The 16557-nt window shown below is 36.8% G+C and overlaps 2 protein-coding genes across 7 annotated transcripts in view; one reads left to right on the top strand and one right to left on the bottom strand.

Annotated features, from left to right (window-relative positions):
* Window positions 1-16557, bottom strand: part of kek2 (leucine-rich repeat, immunoglobulin-like domain-containing kekkon 2 protein) — a 403862-nt gene that overhangs the window by 26976 nt on the left and 360329 nt on the right. The window lies entirely within an intron of this gene.
* The window catches only part of LOC110838884 (uncharacterized), a 224089-nt gene that overhangs the window by 199908 nt on the left and 7624 nt on the right, over window positions 1-16557 (top strand). The gene's annotated exons all lie outside the window — the stretch shown is intronic.

The following is a 16557-nucleotide window of genomic DNA, read 5'->3' as shown; positions in this document are numbered from 1 at the left end:
TATTCAAAATATTATTCTCAAAAGGGAACATTGCATCATAAGTTAATTACATGTAGCATTAGAATTCCTATTAAAGTTCAACCTAATGTCTTGTCGGAAACATATCAACAAGTAAATTTAAAATTAATATATAAATTACGGTAACATAGAAAACTTACAAATTTTCAAAATATAGTTTAGTTAACGAACTTAAGTGTTATGAGTGAGCGCTAAACCCTGTTCTAGGTACTGATATTTAGAAACAATTTCTTTCCAAGTTTCAAGATTCGTTGCACAATAATTCCAAGTAGTGGAATTCTCGACTAGAATCTGCTGTTCAGCTGGTTAAGAGAGGCTACTTTTACGGAAAGCAACGTTTTACTGATCTGTTCACAAGAGCCTTGCACTCCACATATTTATATATTGTCATCAAGAGAAGAGGTCCTTACTGCCTCCATCATCAGGAAGGTTACCCTGCATTACCATAATGTGTAGTCTCCGATTAATAAACTTGTAGTTCTGTCCACCTCTTTAATATGTCTTTTTAATATTTAAATATTCGAAAGCAGTCGATATTTTCAAACTAATATCCCAACATCCAGCTCAGCCTAAATAGCGACTAGTTGAGATTAGAATCGCTTACCTCATGAATACTAGTTTACTGCCTTACAGCTATACCAACTTGCTCGGTGTAATGTCTTTTACAGTCCGTACCATTAATTTAGGACAAGCGGTTTAGTGAGGATTCAATGTAAATTCAGATTAATAATGACAGTAACTCGCGAAGTAGACATTTTCTGGAAGAAATTTAGTACATCGAAGCACGAAATGCAATTACTGGACTTATCCGAGGAACGAAACACACAAACACACACAGACAGACACACACAATGATCTAAAAGCTGAATATGGAGGATTCATTGAATATCCTGCAAGAACTATTTATCTCAATACAAGTTATTAGAGATGTAAGAGCGAATTTAGGACTCTTGGTAGTTCGGAACTGTCCCACTGCTCCCGGTGGATAATTTATTAAAATAAGGGTAGAAAGTTTAAGTGTAAGAAACGATTAATTCTTATGCTGATTCTCTTTGACAACGAAGTGTCGACATCGAACATGTGTCCATCCTGTGGATCGGCCACCTTCGTGTCTTTGGAATCTAAAATTCCATTACCACGTCGTTAATAGAGTTTTAAATGTTAGCCACGAGGTGTGCCACCTTAGGCAAGACAGTTTGCTCTAGATCGCTTGTCCTCCTCTGTTTCTCTTCCAATCCCTAATAATGAATGCAGGAAGACAAGTTTCCAGATAAACCAAAAGTTAGTTCGGATTCTGTGTTAGAGTTCTTGCCATCTGTACGAATCACACAGTAAGCTGCGTACCTACAAGAATAAAACATGGAGAACGGGATTTACTACGGTGACAAATTGATGAACGTTAGGAAAATTTATCTCCAGTCGCAAAAGGATTTAACATAGGTGAACAGTTTCTGGTGATTTCTGAATGCCTAATCAAATACATAAAGACACGTGGGATTTTTGTTACATCTATGATGTGCAGAAAATTGTGGTCGTTACCAAGGCAACGTGCAGCTAGGAGAATAAAGTCATTTCCGTACTAAAGATAAAAAATGGTAATAAAAACCCACATTTTTTATGTGCAGTATGGATACGGAAGCGAAACATGGTCAGTGGGAAATCCAGAAAGAAGGAGGATAAAAGCATTTGAAATGTTAAAAATTAAGTGGACTGATAAAATACGAAATGAGCTGGTCTTAGACAGGATAGGCGAAGGAAAAATCTTACGAAAAGAAGAGATAGGATGGTGGGACACATTCTGAGGCACCCAGGATTGGTTAATTTGGTAATGGAAGGAACAGTTGAAGGGAAGAATTGTAGGGGGGGGAGACAAAGATTGGAATATGTCACGCAGATTTTTGAGGATGTGGAAATGAAGAGATGGGCGCAAGATAGGCGAAAATGGAGGACCACATCAAACCAGTCGGAAGACTGATGACAAACAAACAATGAAGACGAATGGAAGACATTTTTAGATTTATCTTTGTTTACAGTAAGTACCTAATGACGATGGAAATAAGATATTTAAAACTAAACAGGTAAACATATGCATAACTGAATAAGGGATAAAATATAGTTTGTGAAATCTGATACTATGCATTTCGTGACAAACGTGGTTGAAGGAAGCACGTTCGAACACAATAGACTCAGTTGGATTGAATCCAGCGCTGGCAGATACGTGCAGCAGCACTGTACTAATGACAACAGATATGGGATACACAAAAGCATTATACTACCGTATCAGTGGTAAGCTGCGAGGCATAAAGAAATGTGTCACCGTGAAACCCCTCCGTGAGTCTTTCTTAATCCTTTAAAGCACAGTTATACTTCAAATTCTTCAATATTCAATCATTCAGCACTTTGTCCATACAATGTATTTATGAGTTTCATGTGATTTTGGGTATAAAGAGCGATTATTTCCCTAGACATTAACCATTTTATATTTGTAATAGAGATATTTTACTTCAGACACCTGAAGTTTTAAATACCATTTCGATTAACTTCAGGATTGAAAGGTTAAAATGTCCATCTTCCGGTGTATATTTATTTTTAAAACAGCCCCAAGTAAAATATTCTGTTGTTTTATTATTGTTCTTACTTTATTTAACGACGTTTTATAAAGCACAAAACTGAGTTCACAATATTTTTTTACCAAAATATTTGATTATTCGAGCAAATTCAATTTACGAGCTTACACAAAACAGTAAATAACAAACTCCTCAGTTGCCTAAGACAATAACTGCAAACATATATTACTTGTTACTAAGCCATGCGTATTGCTGTATTAATACTAATATTTACACCACACGAAAGACACTTTCTAAGGGCAGATCTGAGAAAATGCACCATTACTGAAGAAAGAATAGTATAAATATGCATACACGTATGGGCTAAATACATTTTGTCGTCTATACATGACACTCTGTGTAGCTTCGTTGAACTACTTCAATGTATAACAACTTTGTACCGTTAAACTCAGTAAAACATCGTCTCCAATATTATGGCCCATCTTCAGTAATCTTCTTACGAGATTACTACTTTATTTTAACCTTCTATTCCTCCCCCACGTTCCTATTCTTTGGTATTTACATTCTCGTTTGCATTCATTATTCCACCTCTTTACTTCTTCCTCACACTTACTTCTTTATATATACTGCAAAGAAGGATACGTATTTATTTTGTAATAGGCTTTCGGACCCCCAAGAAGGAATCACTACAACATAGAGTCTTGAATTCCACACATGGAACACGATTCTGCACCATAAGCAACATAATTACGGCTTATTACGTAAGAACACATTACAGACATTTGTCTTTTTAGTTGTGTTTTCAATACCTTAATATTCATTTTTTATTTTTGGCTGTTTGGAAGAATAAATGTTCCCAACCTCGTATGGTGCACTTCCGTCTGTACATACATCAAACACATCCAAGTTGGTCTCATATGATTCTTGACGTCATCCGTGTGATTGAAGTCAATGAAATCCAAGCGCGATATGAATACAAATCATTTTTAAATCCACTGCGCCTTCTGTCATCTGTAGCTCGAGCAGGGCATTTTATGTCAGTAGGTGGATAACCGCAGATACTTCAGGCATCTAGATGGCAGAACCGAGCAGAATACTGAAAATTTGCACGGACGAAATTCATACTGTGTATCGTAAATATGTTATAAGGGAATGTTGTTTTCTTGGAAGACTGAATTGTGCTTTGGGAAACTTCTCATTTATGTATTTTGTGTCTGAATCACTTAGATGTTTCTTATAAGAACACACTGATAATGTTTTCATTCATGACTTGGATCTAAACAGATAATCGCAACATGATCCAAAGCACTAATTATATGAAGATTTCTGTCGTCTGGGTTTTTGAGCTGTGTAGTCTGGTCGATGTTAACCAACGTTTCAGAGGTCATACTACCACCGTCATCAGAGTATGAAGATTTCTGTCTTCTGGGTTGTTGCGCTGTGTAGTCTGTTCGATGTTTACCAACGTTTCAGAGGTCATACTGCCTCCGTCATCAGGGCGATGAGTATGAAGATTTCTGTCTTCTGGGTTGTTGCGCTGTGTAGTCTGGTAGATGTTTACCAACGTTTCAGAGGTCATACTGCCTCCGTCATCAGGGCGATGAGTATGAAGATTTCTGTCTTCTGGGTTGTTGCGCTGTGTAGTCTGGTAGATGTTTACCAACGTTTCAGAGGTCATACTGCCTCCGTCATCAGAGCATGAAGATTTCTGTCTTCTGGGTTGTTGCGCTGCGTAGTCTGGTCGATGTTTACCAACGTTAGTGAGGTCATACTTCCTCCGTCATCAGAGTATGAAGATTTCTGTCTTCTGGGTTGTTGCGCTGTTTAGTCTGGTCGATGTTTACCAACGTTTCAGAGGTCATACTGCCTCCATCATCAGGGCGATGAAGATTTATGTCTTCTGGGTTGTTGCGCTGCGTAGTCTGGTAGATGTTTACCAGTGTTTCAGAGGTCATACTGGCTCCGTCATCAAATCTTAACACTAATTATATTACTGTTTGTTTTAACTGAAATTGTGTAAAAGACCACTTTAATAAACTGATATTTACTGAGTAGGCCAATAAATTATTCGTCTTCTACAGAAACTATAAACTCGTTATTGTCTTAACAAGAATTCGCCCCTAGATCATATCCTGCATCAATTAAATAACATCTACATCCTCATTTCCTATTGTTTTAAGATACATTATTTCATCAAAATCTATATCGCTAATATTAATTTATGATATTAGTAATTTGTAAATACTTCCAAAATGGTCGCCCCGTTCAGTTGTTCCCAATGAAATCTTGTATGCAATTCTAGTCTCGTTTGCTATGTGCGACGCCCGGCCCAAGCCCTATTTGATCTTGCCAATAATATCTGTGAAGAACAGAAATTATAAACCGCCTCCTTACGCAATACTCTAGCCTCCTCTTTTTAGCAAATATCATCATTGAGAAAGAAGGGACAGAACAATACAGATTAAAATGTTCCTCCTACAGAACAACGGAAATTTTCCTCGTGACAGACCAACAACATTCCACAACTGTTCACACTGTTCATTATTCAACATAAAATCGCGAATAATATCAATGTGTAATATGAAACTTCCCACTTAATAAACTATTTTATTATTTCAATTTTTGTGTAACTCAACTCCCTAAAAATTTCAACTTTGAAATATAACCTCAAAAATTTTCAAGTTCGAGATACTCACACAAAAGTTTAGTTTCCTCCAGTGTTTCACCACGCATTTTTTCCTAGCACAAATATAATGTGAGTTCTTCGACCCACTACGAAACACAAAGTCTCAACCCTAAACACTTTTCCATGTCCGAACTCGCCACACCCAAACACTGGCATGAATCGAAGGAACTGACTTGACTTCACCAGCGGGAAGAGACAAGGAAATGAACTGCACCTTTCTCACTGTTATGTATTTGATCGACCAAAGAGTACAGCACTTAACGAATCTCCAACACACATGCTTCAATGCAGAACCATAGTTCCAATTTCGCACATTTCGCTAGTTTACAATTTCGATTTCTTGCAATGTTCTTTAAGTCTGACAGCTTCAGGAAATATTTTCGTATGTATGTCCTGTATTCAGGTAACACTTGGCAACCTCCGAGGTTTCCACAGAACATCATATTTCTAGCGTTTAACAGAGTGTCTTTGTTTCTTCTTTACAGTACTTATGTTTTCACACAATAAATTAATATAATCAGTACAATACAGAAGCTTACTTCTAAAATGTATTTCGAACCTCAATCTTATCTTGGATCGGTACATCCTAAAATGAAATTTATGAGCATGACTGGACAAAACTTCCTATTATACGGCCACTGTGCAAGATTCAGTTCAAAATAAATTGTTATTAGTTCCGAAATGTTGAAATAGTGTTAATTGTTGTAAAATTGCTTTCGGAGGGTGACGGGTAGGCACTGTTCTAAATGGTCAGGTCGTCTACTCCGTAGACCAAATTGACCCTAAGGGAGATTTCATGACGTAAAGTAATGAATTATTCACGTTTAATTTTGGTTAAAGAAGTGGTTCGCGTTGGTCACAAGAGACTCACAATGTCAGAAACTAGTAAAGGGAAAACGAACTTTCTCCCTTTTATATTCATCTTTTCCTCCTTTTATCTGCTTCTCATGTTTTCCTCCCTTCACAATTTTTGAAACGAAAAAACAAATTAAATAAATGAAATATATGGTGTAGAAAAATAAACGTGAAACGACGTCGAAGAACTGTAAATAAAATTTGTCTTAATAATTGTAATCCATAATGACACGTTAGTAAAACGTTCCAGATAATTATCTTTACATAATAATTAGACAGACCGAAAGACAACGAGGCAGCTTAGCTCATTCATTATAGTATCTGACTAGTGATTGAATGCCAGGGGGTCGACTTCTGGCAGGGGTAAAGAACTTATCCTTTACCCTTTGCGTATACACCAGCCCTAATCCTCCTCCCATTCAACGGATACCAGAGGTCCTTTCTCTCCGTGGTGGTTGCGGCCGGGGCGTGATACTAACCACTCACTACCACCTAGTGCTGAGATCAAGAACAAGTAGAATATAATCCTCCAAGTCCACTCATGTAGCAGAACAGCTTAGACATTAAGTTAGAGCGGACGAAAATCCTTTCTCAACCATCTGACGAAGAAAAAATGTACGGACATTTTTCAAAAGAAGGGTAGCTTTTAAAGGTATTGAAAATATCCGTCTGCTACTTTGTACAAGGGGAGGTTTATTTCCTGGTCTTAAATATCTACGACTTTACGAACGACTGCGAGAAACACATTTTATCTGCAACAAACATGCCTCGCGATAATATCGTTTTCTTATGCACCGTAAGTTTTGAGCATTTAGGTCTACTATCGCTCGGTTTCAGTATACGTCCTAGGATACGCACACTTCACGCATCGCTATTTATGTGTGAATATCTGTTTTATAAAACACGGTTGATAAGAATTATACTGCCCATTTTTTCAGTCTAATTTAAAATATCTGAAGTGTAACAGGACTTTATATAAGACTTTAATATAACCCCATAAACTGCAAGACATATATAGACTCATATAGCTGTTTTCTATCGGTGAATGAGGGGGGGAAAGGGTTGTTTTACGAGAATGTCGCAGTGCGGAGATTGTTTAATATTTTGCCTGAATCTTTATCTGGCTTGCTTCGTTTATACACCCCAAGTACTACGTATTTGTTTCCTTTTTTCACACTGTTAAACAGTACGTATAAAATGTCTGATCATAATTATTGCATTAAGATTTGATTTCAGGCAATGGTTAAACTGATATGACTTTTGAAATGTGCACAAATTCCTAGGAAAATGTTCATCTTAAATAAAAATATACCAGTACTTCAATTTTGCGTTTCTTTCCCTTCGATTTACGACTGTAACTTGCTAATGTGGTGATAGATAAGAACCCAGACGAGATCTGTGTAAAAATGTTGTAATATAAATACTACAAGAAATGAAGACTGGAAAAAAATATTTTATAATGTTAGTGCATTAAAAGTTGGAATTGGAGAGAAGAAAAAAATGAGATTCTTGTAATAGATTAGTCATAATTTATATTTTCAGTTTCATTTCACAAGGAAAGCAGTATATTATCTTAGTAACATACACTGTTTATACATACAATTTTAATCCACTGACAGATTTTATAGATTTTTGAATGAATGCTGTGCTTAGATAAAATCTACATTTGTACTTGTACCAGTAACGCTGTGCCAACAGCACGGAAATAATTCTACCTGAGAACTACAGAGGGCAATGAGAACCCCATCTGGTACCATCTAAGAGAGCAAACAATACAGAATTCAGTGAATACGAAATATTTGATGTAATTAAATGTGGTCAGTTCACTGATGAGACTCAGCAAAAATCACAGCGTTCCAACAAAAAAGAACAATCTTCTTTTGAAACAGAAATCCAACATGGCTCTTTGGGGAGAAGTATATACATGCAGATAAAATTATACGATGTCATCGTTTAGCTTTGACATTGTAAAGAACGTGCCCAGATCAGTCTGTGGGCATGAACGAACGCTGATATTATATTAGTCAATCTCGCTAATCTACATCAGTAATTAAATCGACAATCTGCTTCGTCTAAGCATTTGATTACGTAGTATAACAAATCCTTAATCGAGCTATTCACCAACATCTATGCAGTACTAATTTCGCATTACATTATTGTTAATAGGCACCCACGGGGAATATACTAAACTCTAATCACACTGCCCATCAAAGACAGTATCGTGCAGAGTCAAACAAATCTATCAAAGTATCTCGTTTGAAAGAAATTAGAAGAATTTCATCTTAAGGCATTTCTACTCCGTATTAAGAAAATTAATGGTTATCTTATGACTAAAACACAGGTATAATAACTTACAGATCTGGATTATAAAAAGGTAGACACGTAGTTCTATGATATAAGTCTGCATTATATGTATTATAGAAAAGAACGAATGGAAACAGTACAAGAATTTTGAGGTGTTGTAGGGATAAAATTTAAACACAGCTGCTTTTATGTTTCAGAGTCATTTTTAAAATTCGACAGTATCTCAGGTAGTCAAGATATACCTTGCAGTGAAACAAATGCAGATTATTTCCAAAGACATCCTTCTCTTACCCATACGTATGCAGAAATCTTACAAATAAATACTGAAAATTTCACATATTGCACACCAAGAAAACATCACGACAAGGGAAACAAGGTTTAACAGCAAGGAACACTAAGACCTAACAGAGCTCTGCTCGTCTACCCACGACACTGGCAACCAGTTTGCGTGTTGCTCATTAACACACCATCAATCCTGTATCGTGTTTACTCGGTAACAATTGCGTATTACTCACGACGGAGTTTCCCAAGGGATATTTCGTAATGCATCTCGCCACCTGACCGCGTAATTACAAAATTGTACTGCTCACTGCAACACAACACGCCTACGCGATGCGTAACAGAGTAGATTACCGTGTGTCTTAAAAGAAGCCAGGCTAACATTTTATTAAATTACGTCTTCTGAACCCCACACATTACAAATACATCCAGATATCTGTTGCATGTAATGAAAAAAAAATACCTTAGACAGTGTTTCAATTAATCTGTATAAACACAAACACGTGTTTAGCTCTGGTCTTTACAAAAACTAAGGTTAATTTTAAGAGTTCGGACTTTCATGGAAATATAATAACAATCTTCAAAACAGAAACGATATTGTTAGAAATCAAGGGTGGCATATTCAAAACGAGCTCGAATAGCTCAGACAGTACAATGCCTTAAAAGTCTTAACACAATATCAGAGGTCATACGTTTTAGGATATACTTACAAATTATATATTACAATGGATATACATCACTGTATCGGTTAATGAATAAATATCATTTAGTAATGAACTGGTTTGTTAGAGGATGGAACGGATAATAACGTAGTAGCTACTGACACTTAGTATAATGCATATTTCAACTGGGCAACTTTTACGTCTGAAGATTTTAGAACAAATATGTATTTAGACGTTGTGGGCAACATAGGTATGGTATATATAGCTGGGAGCCGTGGTAGCTCATTTAGATACAAATAAGAGAAATTTTATAACGGTAACAACGTCCGAGTTCCTAAGTGTACAATAACTGATATTCTGTTGCAAAATAACGGATCAATTTTAACACGAATTCCACACACAACTGCGAACGCGTCTAGAAAGAATTAAAATTCCTAAAATGCTATCTCTTTTGTACTACAGAAAGTTCTGCATTACGACGATAACTGTATTCAGATAATTATTTCACGTAACGATACATTTTCAGATATAATTTAAAGTAAACTAAACTACAACCGACAATAAAACTTAAAAAAAAATACAACATTTAGAAAGAGGCAACCTGCTAAGTTAAAATTTCCCTCATTTTTTACAGATCTGATACAATTTCAGTCTTCTGAGCCCATTACTCTATTACGTAGCCCCCGAGAAATTCATTTGCACTCAAATCCTATGATTAATGTTCGAATCAGGATGAAATATTCGGTTGGGATTAGCTAACCCCAGTACGTTAGATCAATTTTAACCTCCTGAGATTGCTTCCCTATTTGACAAGATCCATCAAATCATTTCTGAACTAAAGACAGGTTAAGTTCTACCGTTACTATTCTCGTTAACGTTCTGTGGGGTGACTGACGTAGTGTTTGTGTTGCATCAACACGCTGTAAGCAATCAATCCTAGTTTTGTGTGTTGGTTTATGTGCTCTGGAGCGAGAGTTTGCGCCTTTATTATCCACCCCGAGCTATGCAGATAGGACACCATGACGGTTTGTCTGAAAATGTTACAAATGAAGAGAGGAGTACTTTGCTAGAGTAAGTGGTTTGTTTAGAAATTTCGTCGGGGAATTTCAGTTTGGTTGCGTGCTTTTCTACAATAACGCATTGATTTATACAGCACAGGATAATAAATATGAACTAAAAGTTCAGAAAATCTGAATGTCTCAATTAAAACATTGTTTCACGTGTATTACAAGAACAGTTTGGCACTTTTCATTCGTTAATTTCGTGGATCGGAATCTGTATTTACAAGTTTAGATGATCAAAAAGCTCACAATCATTCATGGAAAACGACATTCATTACTGCCACCGATGTCAATTCTGAGTTACATAACCAAGTACTTAACTCAGCATCCTTTTTCCCTATGATACATTTTAATAACATTCACCGAACGATACCTCGGCAATCAGAGTTATCTCCTCGCTTTAATCTTTCCAACCAACATATTTACCGCAGAGTGAAATTAAAAAGGCAATTACAATGCCCTATTAAAATAAGATGAACATGTCTACAGAATTTAAATATATGTACAGGTACACGCACAGAAGTAAAGTAAAAAGTAAAGTTTGTCCCGCTATGCGCCATGTAGGCGCTTGGGGTGAGTGGAGGTATAGCTCCTCTCTTTCTTGACCTCGGCACTAGATGGGGTGAGTGGTCAGCATCACGCCCTGGCCGGCTTTACCCCCGGGAAAGGACCCCGGTACCCATTGGATAGGAGGCTGGGTGGGCCCCAGAGCCGGTCTGGACGCAGAGGCTAGAGGAAAAATCCTCTGCCCCCGTCGGAGATCGAACCCCGGTCGTCCAGCCCGTAGCTAGTCACTATACTGACTGAGCTATCCCGGCTCTTACACGCACAGAAGTAAAAAATATTAACAATTACATAATCCAGGTAAAGGTGATGTTTGATATGTAAAAGTCAGTGGTCATTACATTACTCAATCACAGATCTAATGGGATAAATTCCAAGGACATTTCAATTGCATGCTTCAGTGTTTTATGTGAAGCAGGTTGCATACCGTACGCCACATTCTGCAGTTTATCTCACACCTTAAGGTCTAAAGAAATTAATTGGCCAACGTCTGCGGAGGATTTAATGTACTCAGCACCTCCCTTAGCCAACGGCCTGGAAAATTAACATCGCGGTAGGCCTTGTAACGTGATGGAAATATATTTAAAACAAAGTTATAATCACAATATTCAGAGCATAGATGGGTGAACTCTGTACGAAATGAAGAATATTATATGATGAGTCTCCTGGTTTAAGCTTTTCACCAAGTGATAACACAGCGGCTAATTAAAGAAGAGACGCCATAGCAAATTAAAAAAAATAATATAATCTATACAATTCGGATGGAAAAGAACTTGTAAAGGGAGAAACGAGACAAATATGGATCTAAAACACTTCTTATTATTATATTATTTAATTCAATTTCTGATTAAAAGTCGTATGCATAGGATATAACTAAACAGCGGGACTTTTTGTATCAGCGGTGATAATCTCAAAATTCCAGAGAAGTGACTAATTATTTGCTCATGTACGTCGAAATGTATTAGGAACGTGAACCGAAATTAAGACTTCTGACTCGACGCCTTTCAATCTATTTTCGATTAAACATGGTTCAAATCTCAAGGCAATAACAATAACCCTGACCATGGAGACTGAATCGTCGACACATTTCTACCACACTACACTAGATACGCACCATAATAAATTGAAATAAATGTTTGTTCGTATTTCAGAAAATTGGTCTGTTACAAAGAAGAAACAAATATACACGGCAAGTTTGAAAAGAATATATACGATACGTAGAGATAAGGAAATTTTGAATGACTCTAGAAGTTTGTGATCTATTCTCTTAACATAACACGGTTCAGGTAATTCAATAAGGGGCATTCTGTATGAGACACACATGAGGAAACTAGTAACCCCGAACACTGAGATGAAATATGAAGTAAGTTGAGGCTGTGTGGATTTAATTAACACGAAGTACGAAAGCGGGTTTGTGTTGTTTCGGTGCTGAATCTTTGGTTGCTCCATAATAATATACGTGTCTGCCGGTTAGTAAAATTACCATAGGCCTCTTTCTTGCAGTGAGCAGATTGTGGCGATATTACAGGAAACTAAAAGTTGTAATCTTCACAACCTTGTTATTAACTTAGGTAATAACAAGGTAGCACACAAACATGCTTTGTATGCGATCTTCACAATAAGCGTATAAATGAACGCTTAATAGGGAGTGTTTTATTTTCCTATAGTTTACGAAACAACTGAACTGATACATATTAAAGTTGCTATTTGTAGTTCAGAAGAAAATCTGTAAGACGAAATCAATTTTCTTTCGTGTGTGTCTAACAAAGGAAGCGAACAAGCTCAATCAGAATAACGACCAAGGTTCGATTCTTGGTAGGATAGGATTTTTCTCTTTGTCACAACATCCACACAGCCTTCAATCCGATGCACACCGCTTGTTCCTTCCTCGGGGGTGTAGCGACCGGGGTGTGAAGCTAGCCACTCTTCTGCATCTAGTGGTAAGGTTGAGATATATCTCCACGCTCCAATATCCTATTGCATTGTGCGTAAGTAAGTAACGGGGACAACTTTAATTTTATTTCCCAATACATCACTTAACTTTCAAGAGGATGAAAACGAGGAGATAGACGCGGGCTTAAGACACAGAAGGCATTGCAATCTATGGGGCTAATCTTAATTTCAAGCACGTTTTGTCACGACTCATTCTTGAAGAAACACAACACGGAAAGACTGGCTTCAGAACAATTATTTTTCTCTGCAAAGAAACGAATATTAATATCTGTGAGCTATACAGTAACGTGACAGATGAGTTTGGAAAATATATGTACTCAAATCTGGCATAAATTGACTGCGGTGTTTATTTCAGCAATTACACCAAACAGTTTCCCACGACATGATTTATAAACAGGAAGGCGAAGTGTCATTCGTTAAAGGGTTTTGAACCCCGAACACCTGTTTCCGAATCACTGATCACATTTAGCGGAACTTGTCACCCAAGCTAATAATTGTCACCCGGAAAGAGATATGCCACGTTCATCTCAAACAATTTGACAGTACACGCGATACGAAATTTCCGCCATGTTTGCGGCCTGTAATGAAACGTCAATCAGAATCGGATGGAATACATGATTAAGTACATAAAATGCAACCAATATATCAATGCGTCCGAAATGATTAATATATTTTGCCACACAAACGTGGAGTTATAAGGTGAAGGAATTTTTACGAAAAGTGTGCTTAATATGCTTTGAGATCTAATCAAGAATTATTAAATGGCCGAGACACGTGTGCCATGTAGAGATGAGAAATGCGCATAAAATTTTAGTCGGGATATTTGTAGGGAAGAAATCACTTGGAACACTTACGCTATAACGAGGGCATAATATTATAATGGATCTTAAATTATGAAAGTGTAGACTGAATTCAGAGAGTCCAATTTAGGGCCCACTAACTGGTTCCTCTGAACACGAGAATAAATGTTCTGGTCCCATAAAAGGGAAGGAAAATTCCTAAGCAGCTGAGAAAATGTTAGCTACTCAAGAAGAACGCTGTACCATGGAATAATTTATACTTTACACGCATAAACATACACACTAAATTGCGTACCAAGTTTATGTTCAAAGAACATTTCTGCTTTTACAAGGTGGAAGTTTAGTTCGAACTATGCGTAAATTAGGGCTTACGTATACTTTGTTATCCTACAGCTATATAATGCAACATCAGTACTAGATCAGGAATGCATGGCTAGGAACACCGAAAATCCTGATGTAGGTCACTAATATCAAATTGTTCCCAGAAATGATATTCTAAGTGGCTAAAATGTCAAAATCCATACTTTATCACAAAACTGTTCATTTGGAGTTCAAATTCAAAATTTTATAAACATTAAAAGATTTAAAAAAAATTATGGATAATACTTTCAGACAAAGACATGCATCCGATAAAAGGTTATTAATTATTCTTCGAGTTAAGTTAAATTTAGAAACCTTTGTTACAACATTTCACTTAAGAATTCCAATTAACATGAAGCAGGTCTATGCACTTCTTTTGTTTCTACTCCCTTGGATTAGCATTAGCTCAGAAACTCCCTTGTTTCTGACACATTAGGCCTGTCTTGTTCAGAGGCACTGAATATGGGTCGCTGGTATCCGTCGCTATAACCTGAACATTGGGGGGGGGGGGGGTTTAAGGAGTCTGTCCAGCATTTACAATTTAGTACAGAGTTTTATGAGAGTCACTACTTTATGGCCTCCACTTGTCTCTACTTTCAACATTAAGATTTCACCATTCCTTAAAAGTCTTTCTATTGACACTTCCATAGAATATGACCTCCTCATTTGTCGCTGGATCGTCTTTCTCATTCGAGAAAGTGTTTAGAAACATTTAAAATTATGGAATGGAGTCTATCACGTTTAGGATTTAAAACACACATGGACGTAATGAATCCATAAAATAAGTTAGAATTAAATAATTTGAGAAGATATTAACAAATAAATGTACAAATACGAAAGAATTAACAGCGGATTTATTAACGGAAATGCTTGCTGTATTTAATTCCATCTGCGAGAAGTATAAAGAAGCGATGTGTATGGCGTGTGTGATGCAGTCATAAAGACTCGAGGATAATGAAAAGTTTTCCAACAAAATCAATGAAAGTAACGGCAAAAGAAGACGGATACGACATCGAAGGAGAGACGATAAAAAAAAATCGATAAAGTTCGAGAAGACCGGTTCCAATCCAGAGAATGAACTTTAGTAGAAAATCCAAGAAGCTATCTGAATTTCCCTGCAGCCAACAGACATCCTCAAGAATTAAGTGGGGTCCAAATGAGGGAGATTTCCAAGCTAATTTGACTGATTCAATTCATGTACTGTGTGGGGGAAAATGTTCTCTTGTAAAGGAAATTAGCACCAACTGATTTTATAAAGACGTAGCGGATTCTAGATGCATATACTGGTTCCCTCTTTTACCTGTTCCGTATCGTCTTTAAGAAACAGCTGACGACTTGAGGGTGTAGATTTATTTACCACGAATGGATTACTGGTAGCAGATAACTGTCGTGGACAGGCATTATACTTAACATTTTAATATTGTTGTCCAGGTTTAAGACTACCAAACCAGGGACCAAACCGATTATTTGTTCTTTGTTTACCCTTGATAACTGCAGCAGTATGGAAAATGCTATTCAAACTACATACGAGGTGCGATCAGAAAGTTTCAAGACTGTGTCAATAGAGGGCGAACCAGATGTGGTACGAGCTTCTGCCTTTAGGGGGTGCGGCCTACATTCATAGTGAATCAGTGTGCCAGCCGGCATCATCTAATTAGCATTTGTTTCTTAGTTACGGGCGTTTTGGTAGTGCATTACACCGACCCTCCTGCGATTTCGGAATGGCGTGTGCATCAAATTTTGCCAAAGACTCGCCAAAACGGCTACGGAAACCCATGAAATGCTATAGTTTCTCATGGTTAAGCCGAATGCCGGACGCTTTCAAGTTATTATTATTATTATTTATTATTGACTGCAAATGGGTTTATACCCGGTGGCAGTGTCCTACAATAACATACAAAACAATGAGACAGAACAGAACAATGAGATACATCAACACAATGAGACAGAACAAAACAATAAACAAAAGGACACAACAAAAACAATAAGACACAATAAACAATGAGATACATCAACACAAAGACAGAACAAAACAATAAACAAAAGGACACAACAAAAACAATATGACACCCAAACAATGGGATACATCAACACAATGAGACACAACAAAACAATAAACAAAGGACACAACAAAAACAATAAGACACAATAAACAATGAGATACATCAACACAGAGACAGAACAAAACAATAAACAAAAGGACACAACAAAAACAATATGACACACAAACAATGGGATACATCAACACAATGAGACACAACAAAACAATAAACAAAGGACACAACAAAAACCATAAGACACAACATACAATGAGATACATCAACACAGAGACAGAACAAAACAATAAAAAAGGACACAACAAAAACAACACATCCCACTCAAAATCAACCAACTCATAAATTACAAAACCATCCAACCTCAAGTACTTAACTTAAAAAAAAGAACTTA

This window comes from Zootermopsis nevadensis, unplaced genomic scaffold, assembly GCF_977971745.1.
Source record: "Zootermopsis nevadensis isolate Lab colony 2312 unplaced genomic scaffold, Znev_1.0 Znev_ptg000011l, whole genome shotgun sequence".
NCBI lineage: Eukaryota > Metazoa > Arthropoda > Insecta > Blattodea > Termopsidae > Zootermopsis > Zootermopsis nevadensis.
The sequence above is the reverse complement of the archived record's forward strand: the minus strand, read 5'-3'. Positions and strand labels throughout refer to the sequence as shown.